Source organism: Heterocephalus glaber, unplaced genomic scaffold (assembly GCF_053883595.1).
Source record: "Heterocephalus glaber isolate CG9 unplaced genomic scaffold, H.glaber_assembly_v1.0 deba00001569, whole genome shotgun sequence".
Classification (NCBI taxonomy): Eukaryota; Metazoa; Chordata; class Mammalia; order Rodentia; family Bathyergidae; genus Heterocephalus; species Heterocephalus glaber.
In genome coordinates this window covers 2,614,446-2,628,578 of record NW_028258354.1, presented here as the reverse complement: position 1 = coordinate 2,628,578, position 14,133 = coordinate 2,614,446, and positions in this window count along the sequence as shown.

Here is a 14,133-nt window from a genome sequence, read left to right as displayed (position 1 = left end):
ATAGCCTGTGTCACCTCCCTTCTACCCAGAAGCTCAGGCCCCCTACCCTTTAACTGTGTATAAGGTTCAGATAGTTTGCCCCTCTCTGAGTATCATACTTTGAGTATGGCTTCTGTGTTTATGTGTATTAATACATTTTTATTTTTTTTTCTGTCAATCTATATATTGTCAGTTTATCTCATAGAATAAATTCTAGAACCTTCAGAGGTAAAAAAGTAAATTTAAAACTTATCTAGAACAAGTGCACCACTGCCCCTACTTCCACACTATTCCAAGACAGGCATTTCTCTCTTCTTTTGGTCCTTGCATAAAAAGGTCTTTTTGTTCTCAGGGCCTGGTTCATTCCCTGGTGTTATGGTTTATATCCAGACACCACCCAAGAGCCTCACGTGCTCATGGTGGGGCTTTGGGAAGCTGACTGAATCATGGGAGTGATATAGTTGACTTGATTTTAGGAGGCAGAGTCTGGGAAGAAAAGGAGGATCACTGGGTCACCAAAAGCATGACTGGGAAGGGCATATATTGTCCTCAGCTCCTCCTTTCTCTCACTTCCTCCTGGCCACCATGATGTGAACAGCTTTTCCTCTGCCAGTCCCCTCTGTCATGCTGTTCTGCCTTGAAATCAGCCAACCATGGACTGATATGTGAGCCAAAATATGCCTCTCTTTCTTTAATTTGTGGGTATTGAGTATTGTGTGTCAGCAGTAGGAAAAGCAACTAAGACAGATTTTGCTACTAGGAGTAGAATCACTGCTGTAAATATTCTCAACCATGTAGTTCAGAAGCCTTTGGAACTGGTTTGTGGAAGGAGTTTGTAAATGTTTAGAGATTTGAACTAGAGAAGACCTAGAGTGCTGTAAGCCGAGCTTGATGTATGATACGGGTCAGCTCAGAAGACCAGAATGCTGACAGAAAAGCAGATGGTAAAGACCAGGCTCAGGAGGATTCAGTCAGGAAGAAGGGCTCTGGGAGGTGCACTGACCTGAGGCAGGAGATCACTGTTCTCCTTTCTCCATGGCTGTGTCCCCTCCAGTGCTCCAGGGGAGAGCAGGCCTCTGTGGGCCTCACACCCCTGGCCTGGTGAGGCTGCCAAGTACACGTGATGACTCTCCCCGGAACTGCACAGAGGTCACCGTGGAGTCAGAGTTCTTGCTCTGCAACCTTAGGCTCAATAGCTCTGGCAAAGGGTATAACAGTATCCCTCACAGGGTGAGGATATTGTGAAGATTATAAGACACAGAAGCTATGAGTGCATCCCTTCATCCATCAGCCCCACTCAGGGCTGCCACAGAACCCTTCAGAAGTCTACTTTCTCCAATCTGGATATTTAGGGTTTGGGAATATTTTTGTTTTGTTTTGTTTTTTAATTTTCTAACCCACCTGGCAATCTTCTGGCCTGACAGATTCCCGCTCTTGCACAGGCATTTGCCACCTGCTTCCCAGACACTTGGAACCATAGGTAGGTAAGCAGGCTCTGTGCTCTGCCCCCCACCCCAGCTCAAAATAGCCCTGCCAGAGCCTATCTGAACCCCAAGCACCAAGTCCCTCCATAGCTGGCAACCTCCATGCTGGGCAGGCCAGTCTAAGCCTTTTGTTGAGTAGACAGTAACTGGGCCCGCAGCCAATTCCAACAGCCAGCACCTTCTCAGGCTGTGTCCATTTATCCCCCATTGGGCCTCAGCTTCTGCTGCAGTTAGAGTCCAGATTGTCTACTTGCACTCAAGGGCAGATCAGGTGATTGTCAGCCACAAAGCAGTGCTGTAGACCTTGGGGTATATTTGTTCTTGCTACAGGCTAACTTCTATTCACTCTCCCGCCCACACAGGAGGGAAAATCATCTTTACAAGGAGAGATCCCTCTCCAACCACTGGCTCTTTGCTCTTCCAATTCCCCAGGCTTTACTCCACAGGAATATTTTTTTCTCAGCTAAACTGTTCTCTCACCTTCTCTCACCCCACATTGTTATGGCTGCTGACAGCTTTCCAACTCTTTTCACATCTTGGTACACTTATAAAATAATTCTCCTCAGTAATGTCTACTGAAGAAATTGGAGGGGGCTACTCCCAGCCAGAGGGTTCAGGCGTCTGAGTTATTCTGACATGTGGGCACTCCCAGTCCCATTCTCAGGGCACCCCGCTTGGGAAACACTGGCTTAGAGAAATGGCCCTCTCAGCCAGCCATGGTGGCACATTCGTGTAGCCCCAGCACTGGGGAGGCTGAAGCAGGAGGATTGTTGCAAGTTTGAGAAGGCCAGCCTGAACTACATAGGGATACCCTGTCTCAAAAAAGCACACACACACACACACACCCTTTCAAATATAGTGGGATGTCATGCTCAGCTGCAGCTACAGGACTTGCCTGCTCCTTCTCATACGTGGGACAGTGCTTGCACTGTGACTAACAGATCTCCTGGGTTGGGGGGTGACTCCAGGAGCCACTCTGGTGGGCTGGCCACCTCTCCAAGGTTTTTTTTGTGGGTGTGGGGGGGAGATACTGGGAATTGAATTCAGGAACTTGTGCTTGCAAGGCAGGCACAGCACCACTGAGCTAAATCCCCAGCTCTCTCCAAGGTTTTCATCCAACCCTCACCCTACCCCCAGCTGCAGGAACAGCCTGGCTGATCAGATAGGTAGCAGTAGGTTAATTTGTGCTTAGGGATAGGGCTCAGCAGGAGTCTTGCTTTGCCCCAAGAGCATAATACCCAGATGTTCTCAAAGGAATACTATGAAAAATGTCCTGAGCACATAGTTGATCCCAAGCTGGAAAAGTTTGCCATGCTATGCTCATAGGTACAATTTTTTGTGGAACAATTAAAAAAATGTTTTTGGTAGTACTGGTGATTGAACCCAGGGTGTGCTGAGCTACAGTTCCAGGTCCCTTTTAATGGTAAGGGGTACAAAAAACACCAGTGGGAAGATGACAAAGTGGTAAACAGCAGAGAAAAAGCCTCTCTGAGATTTGGTGTCCAGACACTGGAATATAGTAACACAAGGAAGAGAAGAAGGAGGGAAGTGGGTCCCCAGGACCTAGCAAAGATCTGAAGTGAGAATTGAAGCCCATGAGGAGAGTGAAGAGAGAGACTTCAAAAAAGAAGGAAGCAGCAAGTGGTGGTCCTCTTTCCCTGAGCCCTGACTCACTGCGTGGGAAGGATGACTCAAACCTGTATGTGTACTGAGACCACTGATGACCTGGGAGGCCTCCACAGAGAAATGCATCAGTGGAATGGAACAGTGGACATGGGGGACTACAGTGGTTGGTGAGTTATTTGGGTTCAGATGTCCCCCAGAAGAGGGTGATTGGCCAGTAGCCATCTTGGAGAGGGCCCAACTGAGCTCAGAGCCCAGAGCAGCTGCAGACTGGCCTCATTGAGATGAAGCAGAACCAGTTCAAGTCACCAGGAGGTCAAGGAGCAAACCTCAAGTTGGCAGGAGTCACATGGGGTATTGTAGGCTGAACAAAACAGGTTCCAGCCACACATCCAGAAACCAGCCTGAGTTTCACAACTAAAGTGCAGGCTTGCTTTGATAATCTACTACTTCACCATGAATCTATGGCTGCCTCGTTGGGATTAATCAACATCGATCTGGACTCTGTCTGCCCACTTCGTCTAACAGTGACAGCAGAGACACACCTGGAAGTAGACATATTTTTCCTCTAATTTTCTTCTTCTTTTTTTTTCCTTTTTTGGTTTTTTTTTTGTACTGGGAATCGAACTCGGGACCTTGAACTTGCGAGGCAGGCACTGGAACCACTGAGCTAAATCCCCGGCCCTTTGTTTCTTTTTTTCTTGTTTTTTCTTGTTTTTATATAAGTGTGAACATTGTATCTGGTTTTGTTGTTGTTTTTCTATTCTTGTTTTTATTTCTTCCTTCTCTCTTTCCCTCTTGTCTTCTGTACCAGTTTCTCAAAGTTTGCATAATCTTCCTTTGTTCTCCAGCCTTGCTTCTAATCTCTTCCTCTTCTATTTCTCTATTTTTCCCTGTAAGCTCTTTTAAATTTTCTCCCCTGAGAGTAAAATTATCATACTGAAGGTATATTTACTGTATACAATTTTCTGGTTTGTTTTAGATTTTGTTATATAACCAGAAATCTAGTTCATACCACAGTTTCTCATTTTCTAGGCTGTATTTGATACTATCATTGTTGCTGATTGTATTACTTTAGCTAAGGTGACTTAGTTGTTCTAATCAGTTGTTCTTCCTGGTGTGCCAAGATTCAGATTGACTAAGAGTCATAAATAATACTATAGGCCACTGCCAAATAAGCAGGGGATAGGGCCAAATAGCCAGCAACTTCTCATCCCCAATAAATTGAAGAGGTAGAATCTTGCAACAGACTCAAAACCCAAAAGCCACCAACATCTAGAAGACATTTTTGAGAAGCAGTCATTTCCTAAGGGTTCTAAATACTAGCAATAAGGCTACTTGCCATAAGCAATCTATAAGCATCAACCCAAGAATTAAACTAAAAAAAACAGAAAAATGAGAAGACACTTAAGCAAGATGCAACCCCAAACTTCCAGCTCACCAAAGGCAAACCCAGGAGACAATGAGGTGGAACAGTTCTGAAGTGGAAACAGCAAAAGTAACAAAGCAGGGCTGGGGATTTAGCTCAGTGGTTTCACTGCCTGCTGCGCAAGCGCAAGGACCCAAGTTCGATCCTTGGTACCAAAAAAAAAAAAAGTAACAAAGCAGATGAATGAGGCTCTAGAAAAAAATCAAAACAGAAATAGATTCTCAAATAACTATAGAGATGGAGACCATAAGGAAAGACATGGTTAGTGACTCTAGAACAGATACAGATTTTTTAAAATAGAGGAGCTTAGGAAAAGGATGGAAACCATGAATGTCCAAAATGGGAAAGAAATGGAATCCATGAAACAGATTCAAACAGATATCCAGAAGATTAAAAATTCCATTGAAAGTATATGTAGTAGAATGACCCAATATGAGGTCAAAATATCAGATATAGAAGATAGGATTGTGGTTAGCAACCATGAAAAAGAAAGATTTCTGACAAATAGCAAGGGACCATGAAAAAATCAACCCAACAGCTGCTAAATAATGTAAAGAAAAATAACAATATTGATCAAAGTCAATGAAAAAGCAGGAGATAGCGCAAACAACATAAAAAACCAGTTCACAGAAGTAAAGACAGAAAACAAAAACTGTCCAAGCAGGAAAAAAGAAACTGATATACAGATAAGTAAAGCATATAGAACTCCAATTACCCATGGTCAAAAAAAATCTACACCTAGATACATAATAGTCAAGACACTTCCATGACAAAGAACATCTGAAGAAATTTGTGACCACCAAACCAGCACTCCAAAATGTTCTGAAGGACATTCTAGAAAGACATAACAAGGACTACAACTCCATGAAGCCCAAAAGAATTAATCCACCAGGCAACACAAACAATTAAACAGAGGGAAAAGTAAGGGAACCAACAACAGGAAAATAACATGACAAGAATAAGTCAAAAAAAAAAAAAGAATGTCAATACCAGTTATAACCACCAGTGTAAATGGTCTCAATTCACCAATCAAAAGAAGCAGACTGGAGGAAGGATCAAAAAGTAAGATCCAACAATATGTTCCATACAAGAAACACATTTAATTGAAAAAGAAATTCATAGACTGAAAGTCACAGGATGGAAAACAATACTCCATGCAACAGGAAAACTGGAAAAAAAGCAGGGGTAGATATTCTATTGGCAGGAAAAGTGGATTTCAAGCCAAGACTGAATAAGAGAGACAAAGAAGATCACTAATCCTTGTAAAGGGAACAATCCAAGAGGAAGAGATAACAATCATAAATATATATGCACCAAATACCAGCACACCTAAATAGGTAAAACAAATATTAATGAACATAAAAAATCAAATAAGCACTACTAGCATTGTAATGGGGGACCTCAATACCCCACTGTCACAGATAGACAGATCAACTAGACAAAAAAAAATCAACAAAGAAATATCAGAACTGAAACAAACTTTGGAAAAAATGGACTTATTAGATGTCTACAGAGTGTTCCATCCCACAATATTAGAATACACATTTTAAAAAAAGAATACACATTCTTCTGAGCTGCACATGGAATGTTTTTCAAAATAGACCACATAGGGCAGGAGATTTAGCTCAGTGGTTCCGCTGCCTGCCTCACAAACAAGCGCAAGGACCTGAGTTCAATCCCTGGTACCAAAAAATATATATAGACCACATACTGGCTCATAGAACATGTTTAAGTAAATGCAAAGGAATTGAAGTTATCCCATGCATATTATCAGATCATAGTGTAATGAAATTAGAAATTAATGCCAAAAGAAATCACAAGAATTTCATAACACATGGAAATTAAATAACACCCTCCTGAACAATCAGTGGGTCATAGAAGAAATTAGACAGTTTCTACAACTAAATGATGCCAATACAACATACCAGAACTTATGGGACACAATGAAAGCAATTCTCCCAGTGAAATTTATAGCAGTCAATTCACATATAAGAAAAACAGAACAAGGGGCCAGAGATTTAGCTCAGTGGCACCGCACCTGCTTCACAAGGGCAAGGTCCTGAGTTTGATCCCCAGTACTGCCAAAAAAAAAAAAAGAAAGAAAGAAGGAGAGAGAGAGAGAGACAGAGACAGAGAGAGAAAGCTCAAATTAACAACCTAATGTTGAACCTCAAGCTTCCAGAAAAAGAAGAGCAAGTCAAGCCCAAAACTCACACAAGAGAAAAAATTATAAAGACCAGAGTGGAAATTAATCCAATGGAGACTAAGAAAACAATACAAAGAATCAATGAATTGAAGAGTTAGTTCTTTGAAAGATTAAATAAGATGAACAAAGCCTTAGCCAATCTTAACCAAAAAAAGACTCAAACCCATGCACTTAGGAATGAAAATGGTAAAATCACAACAGATCCTGCAGAAATCCAGAAGATCATCAATACCTATCTCAAGAACTTGGATTTAGATCAGTGGTGCCGCCACCTGTCTCACAAACGCAAGGTCGTGAATTCGATCTCTGGTACCACAAAAAAGAAAGATCTTGTATTCTAATAAGATGGAAAACACAGAAGTTACAGACAGATTCCTAGATACATATGAATTACCAAAGCTGAATCAAGAAGATATAGAAATTCTAAATAGAGCCAGGGATTTAGCTCAATGGCACAGCACCTGCCTCGCAAGTGCAAAGCCCTGAGTTCGATTCCCAGTACCAAAAAAAAATTCTAAATAAACCTATATCAGTCAATGAAATTGAAGATGTAATTAAAAACCTGCCAACAAAGAAAAGCCCAAGCCCTCACAGATTACCTGCTGAATTCTACAATTCTTCTCTAAATGTAGAGAAGACCCAATGCCACTACTTATCAAACTCTTTAAAGAAATTGAAAAGAAAGCAGTACTCCCAAATTCATTCCAGGAAGCAAGCATTACCTTAATATCAAAACCAGAAGGGGCCAGGGATTTAGCTCAATGGTGCCACTGCCTGCCTTGTAAGCGCAAGGCCCCGAGTTTGATCCCTGGTACCAAAAAAAAAAACAAAACAGAAAAGGATCTAACCAAAAAAGAGAACTCAGCCCAACCTCTCTAATGAACATATACACAAAAATCTTCAATAAGATATTGGAAAATAGAATTCAGCAAATCATCAAGAAGATTATACACCATGACCAAGTAGGATTCATTTCAAGGGTGCAGGGATGGGTCAACATATGTAAATCTATAAATGTAATACACCATATTAACACAGCCAAGGACAAAAAGCATATGATCATCTCAGGAGATGCAGAAATATATTTCATAAAGTCCAACACCCACTCATGATAATAACTCTACAAAAAATTGAAATAGATGGTCTTTATCTCAATCTGATAAAATCCATCTATGACAAACCAACAGCCAACATCATACTAAATGGACAAAAACTTTAAACTTTTGCTCTAAAATCAGGAATAAGACAAGGATGTCCACTGTCACCACTCCTATTCGATATAGTTCTGGAAACATTAGCCAGAACAATTAGACAAGAGAAAGAAATAAAAGGTATAAGGATAGGAAAGGAAAAGTGAAATTATCATTATTTGTGGATGACATGATACTCTACATAGAAGACCACAAAAACTCCACCAAAAGGCTTCTAGATGTGATGGCCAAATTCAGTCATGCATCTGGGTACAAAGTTAATGCTCGAAAATCAATATCAGGGCCAGAGATTTAGCTCAGTGGTTCCACCACCTGCCTCGAAAGCACAAGGTCCCAAGTTCAATCCCCAGTACAAAAAAAAAAAAATCAATTCCTGTGCACAAATAAGAAACTCACTGAGAGAGAAATTAGAGAAACAACACTTTTCACAATAGCATCCAGAAAATTAAATTCTTAGGAATTAATCTAATGAAGGAAGTAAAAGACCTCTCCATTGAAAACTACAGTACTCTGAAAAAGAAGTTCAAAGAGCATTCCAGAAAATGGAAAGTTATCCCTCATTCTTGGGTAGGAGGAACAAATATAGTGAAAACAGTCATACTTCCAAAACTGTTGTACAGATTTAATGCAATCTCGATCAAAATTTCAATAGCATATCTCACAGAAATAGAGAAAACTATCCTAAAATTCATTTGGAACCAGAAGAGACCTAGAATAGCAAAGTCAATTATGTGCAACAAAGGCAAAGCAGGAGGCATCACAATCCCTGACCTGAAATTATACTACAAAGCTAATTATACTAAAAATTATATGAAATTATACTAAAACCAGCATGGTACTGGCAAGAAAACAGATCTGAGGATCAGTGGAACACATTAGAAGATACAGAAGCAACTCCAGACACACTCAGCCACCTTAGCTTTGACAAAGGAGCCAAACACCCTCACTGAGGAAAGATAGCTTCTTTAATAAATGGTGCTGGAAAAACTGGCTTTCCACATGTCGAACATTGAAACTAGACCCATATCTTTCACCATGCACTAAACTCAAATTGAAATGGATAAAAAAAATCTAAATATTAAAACAAACACTAAATCTTCTGGAAGAGAGAATAGGTGAAACTCTTGATGACATAGGAGTAGCCAAAGACTTCATGAACAAAACCCAGGCCACATGGGAAATACTACAAAGAATCAATAACTGAGAGTTCATCTTATTAAAAAGCTTTTTCAGGGGCCAGGGATATAGCTCAGTGGCACTGCAGCTGCCTGGCAAGTGCAAGATCCTGAGTTTGATTCCGGATACCCCCCCCAAAAAAAAGAATTAAAAGCATCATACCACAGCGATTTTTGCACACCCATGTTTATAGCAACACAGTTTGTAATAGCTAAATCTTGGAAACAGCCCAAATGTCCATCAACTGACAAATAGATAAAGAAGGTATGGTTTTTTATACAATGGAGTATTACTCTGCCATAAAGAAGTAAAAGCTTGAGACATTTCTAGGTAAATAGATGCACCTTAAGATCATACTCTAAGTGAAAATACTCTTCTTCAGAGAAATAAATCAGACATGCATTATTTCTCTTGTGTGAAAAACCAAAAGTGGAAATAATGACCAAAATGTATAATAGATATTGGGAAATGGGAAGAAAATATTCAAATGAGAAGGGGCACGGGGCGGCGGGGGGGGGGGGGACAAAGGACAAGAGAAAAAAGAGAAAATAGAAGGAAAAATGAAAACAAAACTTTTGTAAATAATGAAGGGAAGAGGGTTGTAAGGGAGAGAGGAATGGAAAAAATAAGAAGCAAGATACACCATGTACAGGTACAAATTCCCTATGATGAATGTGTGATTATTATGTATATCTAAAATGTAACAATAAATGTTTTACTTCAAAAAAAAAAAAAGAATCTGCGAAGGACTGTCAGAAACAAACTTTAGGAGCCTGTGAGGATTCTTAAAGGAATGTTAGGTAGTATCTTAGAGACATCTCTACAGTGAGGAAGACAGAGTGAGACTGGACTGAGGGGACCAAGGAGAACTCTATTTCAGAGACCTAAGGCAAACAGTGAGGATCTGAACTCAGGCAGTGGCCACAGGGATGGAGAGGAATATACTCCAGAGATATTAGAACTAGAAGCAGAGCTTACTGCTGACTTGAAGGAGGGAGTGTAGCAGAAGAAGCCTCAGACTGACTCAAAGTTCCTATTCTGGGCAGCAGGATGGGTAGTGGTGGGGCAACTTAACACAGTCAGAAAAATGGGACAAGGGACCTGATTCTGTAGCACACTGAAATTTTCTGTCTGCCCAACCATTCCACTAAAATAGCTCTGCTAAAGATTATCAATGACTTCCGGATTGCTAAATCTGATGCGCTCCTTTCAGTCTTCATCTTCATTAATAACCCTTTGACAACTATCTTCTTTCCTCCCTTGGCTTCTGTGAAGTTACTTTCTCTTAGCTCTTCTTCAGCTTCTATCACTCTTCATTCATCTATTGGTTCCCTCTCTTCACCTATCCCACTTTCTGTTCTGAGGACTGAACGAAGGCAAAATCCACAGTCCATTTTTATTTTTTATTTTGAGACAGGATCTTGCCAAATCACTGAGACCTGAAACCAATGTACCTGTAGTTCTCGTGTCCATAAGCATGAGAAGAAATGTGTGCCAGCTACAAAATTAGGAAATCATCTTCCTTCTGCACTTTGTGTTCTATCTGGGCCCCTGCTGGTTGGATGGTGCCCACTCACTTACAGGGTGAATCCTCCCCATTCAGTCCTGCAACTCACACACCAGTGTCTTCTGAAAACTTCTTCACAGATGCACTCAGAAATAATCTTTTCTCTGTTCTCTAGGTATTCCTTAATCTTGTCAAATTGATAACTAAAATTAGCCATCATACATATGTTCATTAACTATTTGTAGAATAAATGAATGAATTAAAGAAGGACTGAATGAACCATACCTATCCAGAACAGACCATCCTATTGGGTGCTAAAAACATCCAAAATAACAATAATAGGCCGGGGATTTAGCTCAGTGGTGCCACTGCCTGCTTCGCAAGGACAAGGTCCCAAGTTCAATCCCCGGTACCAAGAAAAAATAATAATAATAAAATTGAACTGAAAGTGAAGTTCATGAAGTAGGTATCCATGTCTGCAAGGAATTTGAGGAGAGAGACTTAGGACTATAAGATACACCCCAAAAGAGTAGAGAATGGCATAGCCACATAGTGCAAGGCTTGAAGAAGAAAAGGGCTTGTTTGTTTTTTTTAATCTCTGTATGAATGAAGTCACAAAGGAAACAAAAAGAATGACAATATTGCCTCCCAGTGGTTTTTCTCAAAAGTCTCTACACTGGAACACGTGTAAGGAATAGCTTTCTCACACTGGGTGGTTATGAACTATGCTCTGTGTGTGTGTGTGTATGAGACACTCATTAGTTTATCTCTTTAACTCCCATAGTGACCCCTTAAAGGGCTAGTGATGTAGGTCAGTGGAAGAGTACTTGCCTAGCAGAGACAAAGTTGTGGGTTCCATACCTAGTACACAAAAAAAGCAAGCTTACACAGAGTATGTACTTTAGGAATTAAACGCACACTCTGCAGACTATTAGATTCTCCAATTAAAGTCTCTCCCACAGATTAGCTGAGTGACCTTGCACAAATTGCTTAAATTCTTGGCTATTTCCCTATCTATAAAACAGGAGGTGATCTCAGTACCTATTACATAGAGTTCTTATGAAGAATAAATTTTTTAAACAGTAACTGATATCAGGACAAAACCTAAATAAATTTTAGCTATTATTATTCCCTTTTTCTTGATAAGAAAACTAATGTTAACTAAGTCAAACATTGTCTTATTCCATTCTGGCTGGTGTGACTAAAGACCATGAATAAGATGGCCTAAAAACAACAAAAATCTATTTCTCACAGTTCTGGCACCTGGGAGCCCAAGAAAACTGTGCTGGCAGGTTCAGTGACTGGTAAGGAACTGCTTCCTAGTTCCTAGATGATCCTTCCTAGCTGTGTTCTCACCTGTGGAAGGAGAAGGCAGCTGTCTGGGGCCTCATGTGGGCTCTTATCTTGTTCATGAGAGTAGAGACTTCATGAGCTGATTATGCCCCAGTTGCTCTCCCTGTGAGGCCTGAGGGCAAGCCTCCCCAGCAGGCACATGGAGAAGGGTCTGCTTAGTCTTACCTAGTTCTTTGTGAGTGAGTTAGTTAATTCCCCAATAAGAACAACACATGCCAAGAGTCAATCATCAGCATCAGGGCAGGGCCGGGGATTTAGCTCAGTGGTTCCAGCGCCTGCCTCGAAAGCACAAGGTCCCAAGTTCAATCCCCGGTACCAAAAAAAAAAAAAAGAAACAAGCATCAGGGCAGCATCAGAGCATGAGAGTTGGAGTTGCAACTCCAGAGCTCCAGAGCTGGGTGTCTCTATCCCTCAGCAAAACAGCAAAGACAGCTAACAGCTACATATCAAACACAGTTACTAAAAGGTTACATTGTTCTTTAGTTTACAGGAGTTATAGTGTCTTAACAGTGAACTGAGACATGGAGAGACTGAACACATGCTGCAGGACCTTGTCCATGTTGCACATGCGTGGTTAAGTATGTTAAGTCATTCTTAGATAACTGTGAACAGAGTCCTCTCCTTAAGAGTCCTCAGATGCCCTCAGATGCCTGGGCTTTGAGTATAGGCAAAAGTGATACCTCACAGCCCTTCCTAATACTATCACATGATGACTAGGTTTCAACACAGAAATTCTAGGGAGGCACAAACATTCAACAACCATATAGAGAAGAAAGGAAACTGAGGTGAAACCTGAATAAACCATCTCACTTCTCTTGTTTTTAGTAACTTGCTTTTAACACTAATCTTGCCAGACAGTGGTTTCTTAATTCCGTAAATAACCCTAAACCGTATCTCCCTCAGCAAGTGGATTTGCAACAGGGCTCCCACCTCCTCCTGTTTGTCAGTCTTGTTAATATTGGAAATAAACCCCCAGATTCAATTTGTCGATGCAGATAAAAAAAACACTCAGACACCAAGAAATCTCAATAAGGCTTTTTGCTTTTGCAAAAGGGTGCAAGCGTTTGATCCCCGGTACCAAAAAAAAAAAGCGTGCAAGCACACCACAACAATGAGGTAGCAGGTGCACAGGACAAAGGAGGGTTGCCCCTTTTATCTCTAATACAGGAGAAGCAGCTGACCTTTTCCCCCATTGGTTGGGTTGAAGGTTTACAATCTATCCCGATTGGCTAGTTTAAGCTGCTTGAAGGGTTGCTGGGCAGGGTTGTTAAAGGAGGAGAGAGGGGGAGAATGGGGCACTCAAAGTCCTTGGCTGTTGGTAAGTTATCTTTACCTGTTAGCTGTGTTCCCTGAGTCTAAACTGAGCAGGCATTTCTGGTAACTTGGTGTGTTTGGGAGGGGCCACCTATGGTAGACTAGAGTCCAAAATGGAGCCACTCTTGTTTGATAAAAAAGACACAGCTATTGTTTCTTACATAAGTAAATCCTCTTTTGCAAAACTCTTGCTTCAGCAACTGGCATGCTATGTGTAATTTCCTTTGCTTTCTCTCCTTGTCTTAGCTCCTTAAAGTCCTGCCCTCCTTAGCAGCCTGGAATTAGAAGAATCAAAGAAAATTACTAAAGGCAGCAACAAGGAACATAAGAAACCTCCATAGAGGAGGGCCATACTTGTAATCCCAGCACTGTGGAAGGCTGAGACAGGAGTATCCCAAATTTGAACCCAGCCCAGGCAATGTAGCAATTTGGTAATTCCTTGCCTGAAAATAAAAAATAAAGGGCATAAAGGGCTGGGGATGTTGCTCAGTGCTAAGGCCCTAGAGTCAATCCCAAGTACCTCAAAAAAAAAAAAAAAAAAAAAAAGTGAGAAAAGAAAGAATGAAGCAAAAAAAAAGGGAGAGGCAAGTAGCAATGTGGTTGCAGACAAGAACACTGCAAAGCAAAGCTGTTACGATCGTTGGAATGAAAATCCTGCCACCAATGAAATTCACCAGACCCAAAACAGGATGATGCATAGAGGATGGGAAAACCAACTAAATTCTGCAGAGGATATCCGGGGATTTTCAAATAACTATGTTTTGACTGAAGCCCATTGTTGATCATTTTACCCAGAAGAGTTGGGAAGACCGTGAAGGTGTTCAGGTTTAGGCTACTAGTAGTTTACTGGA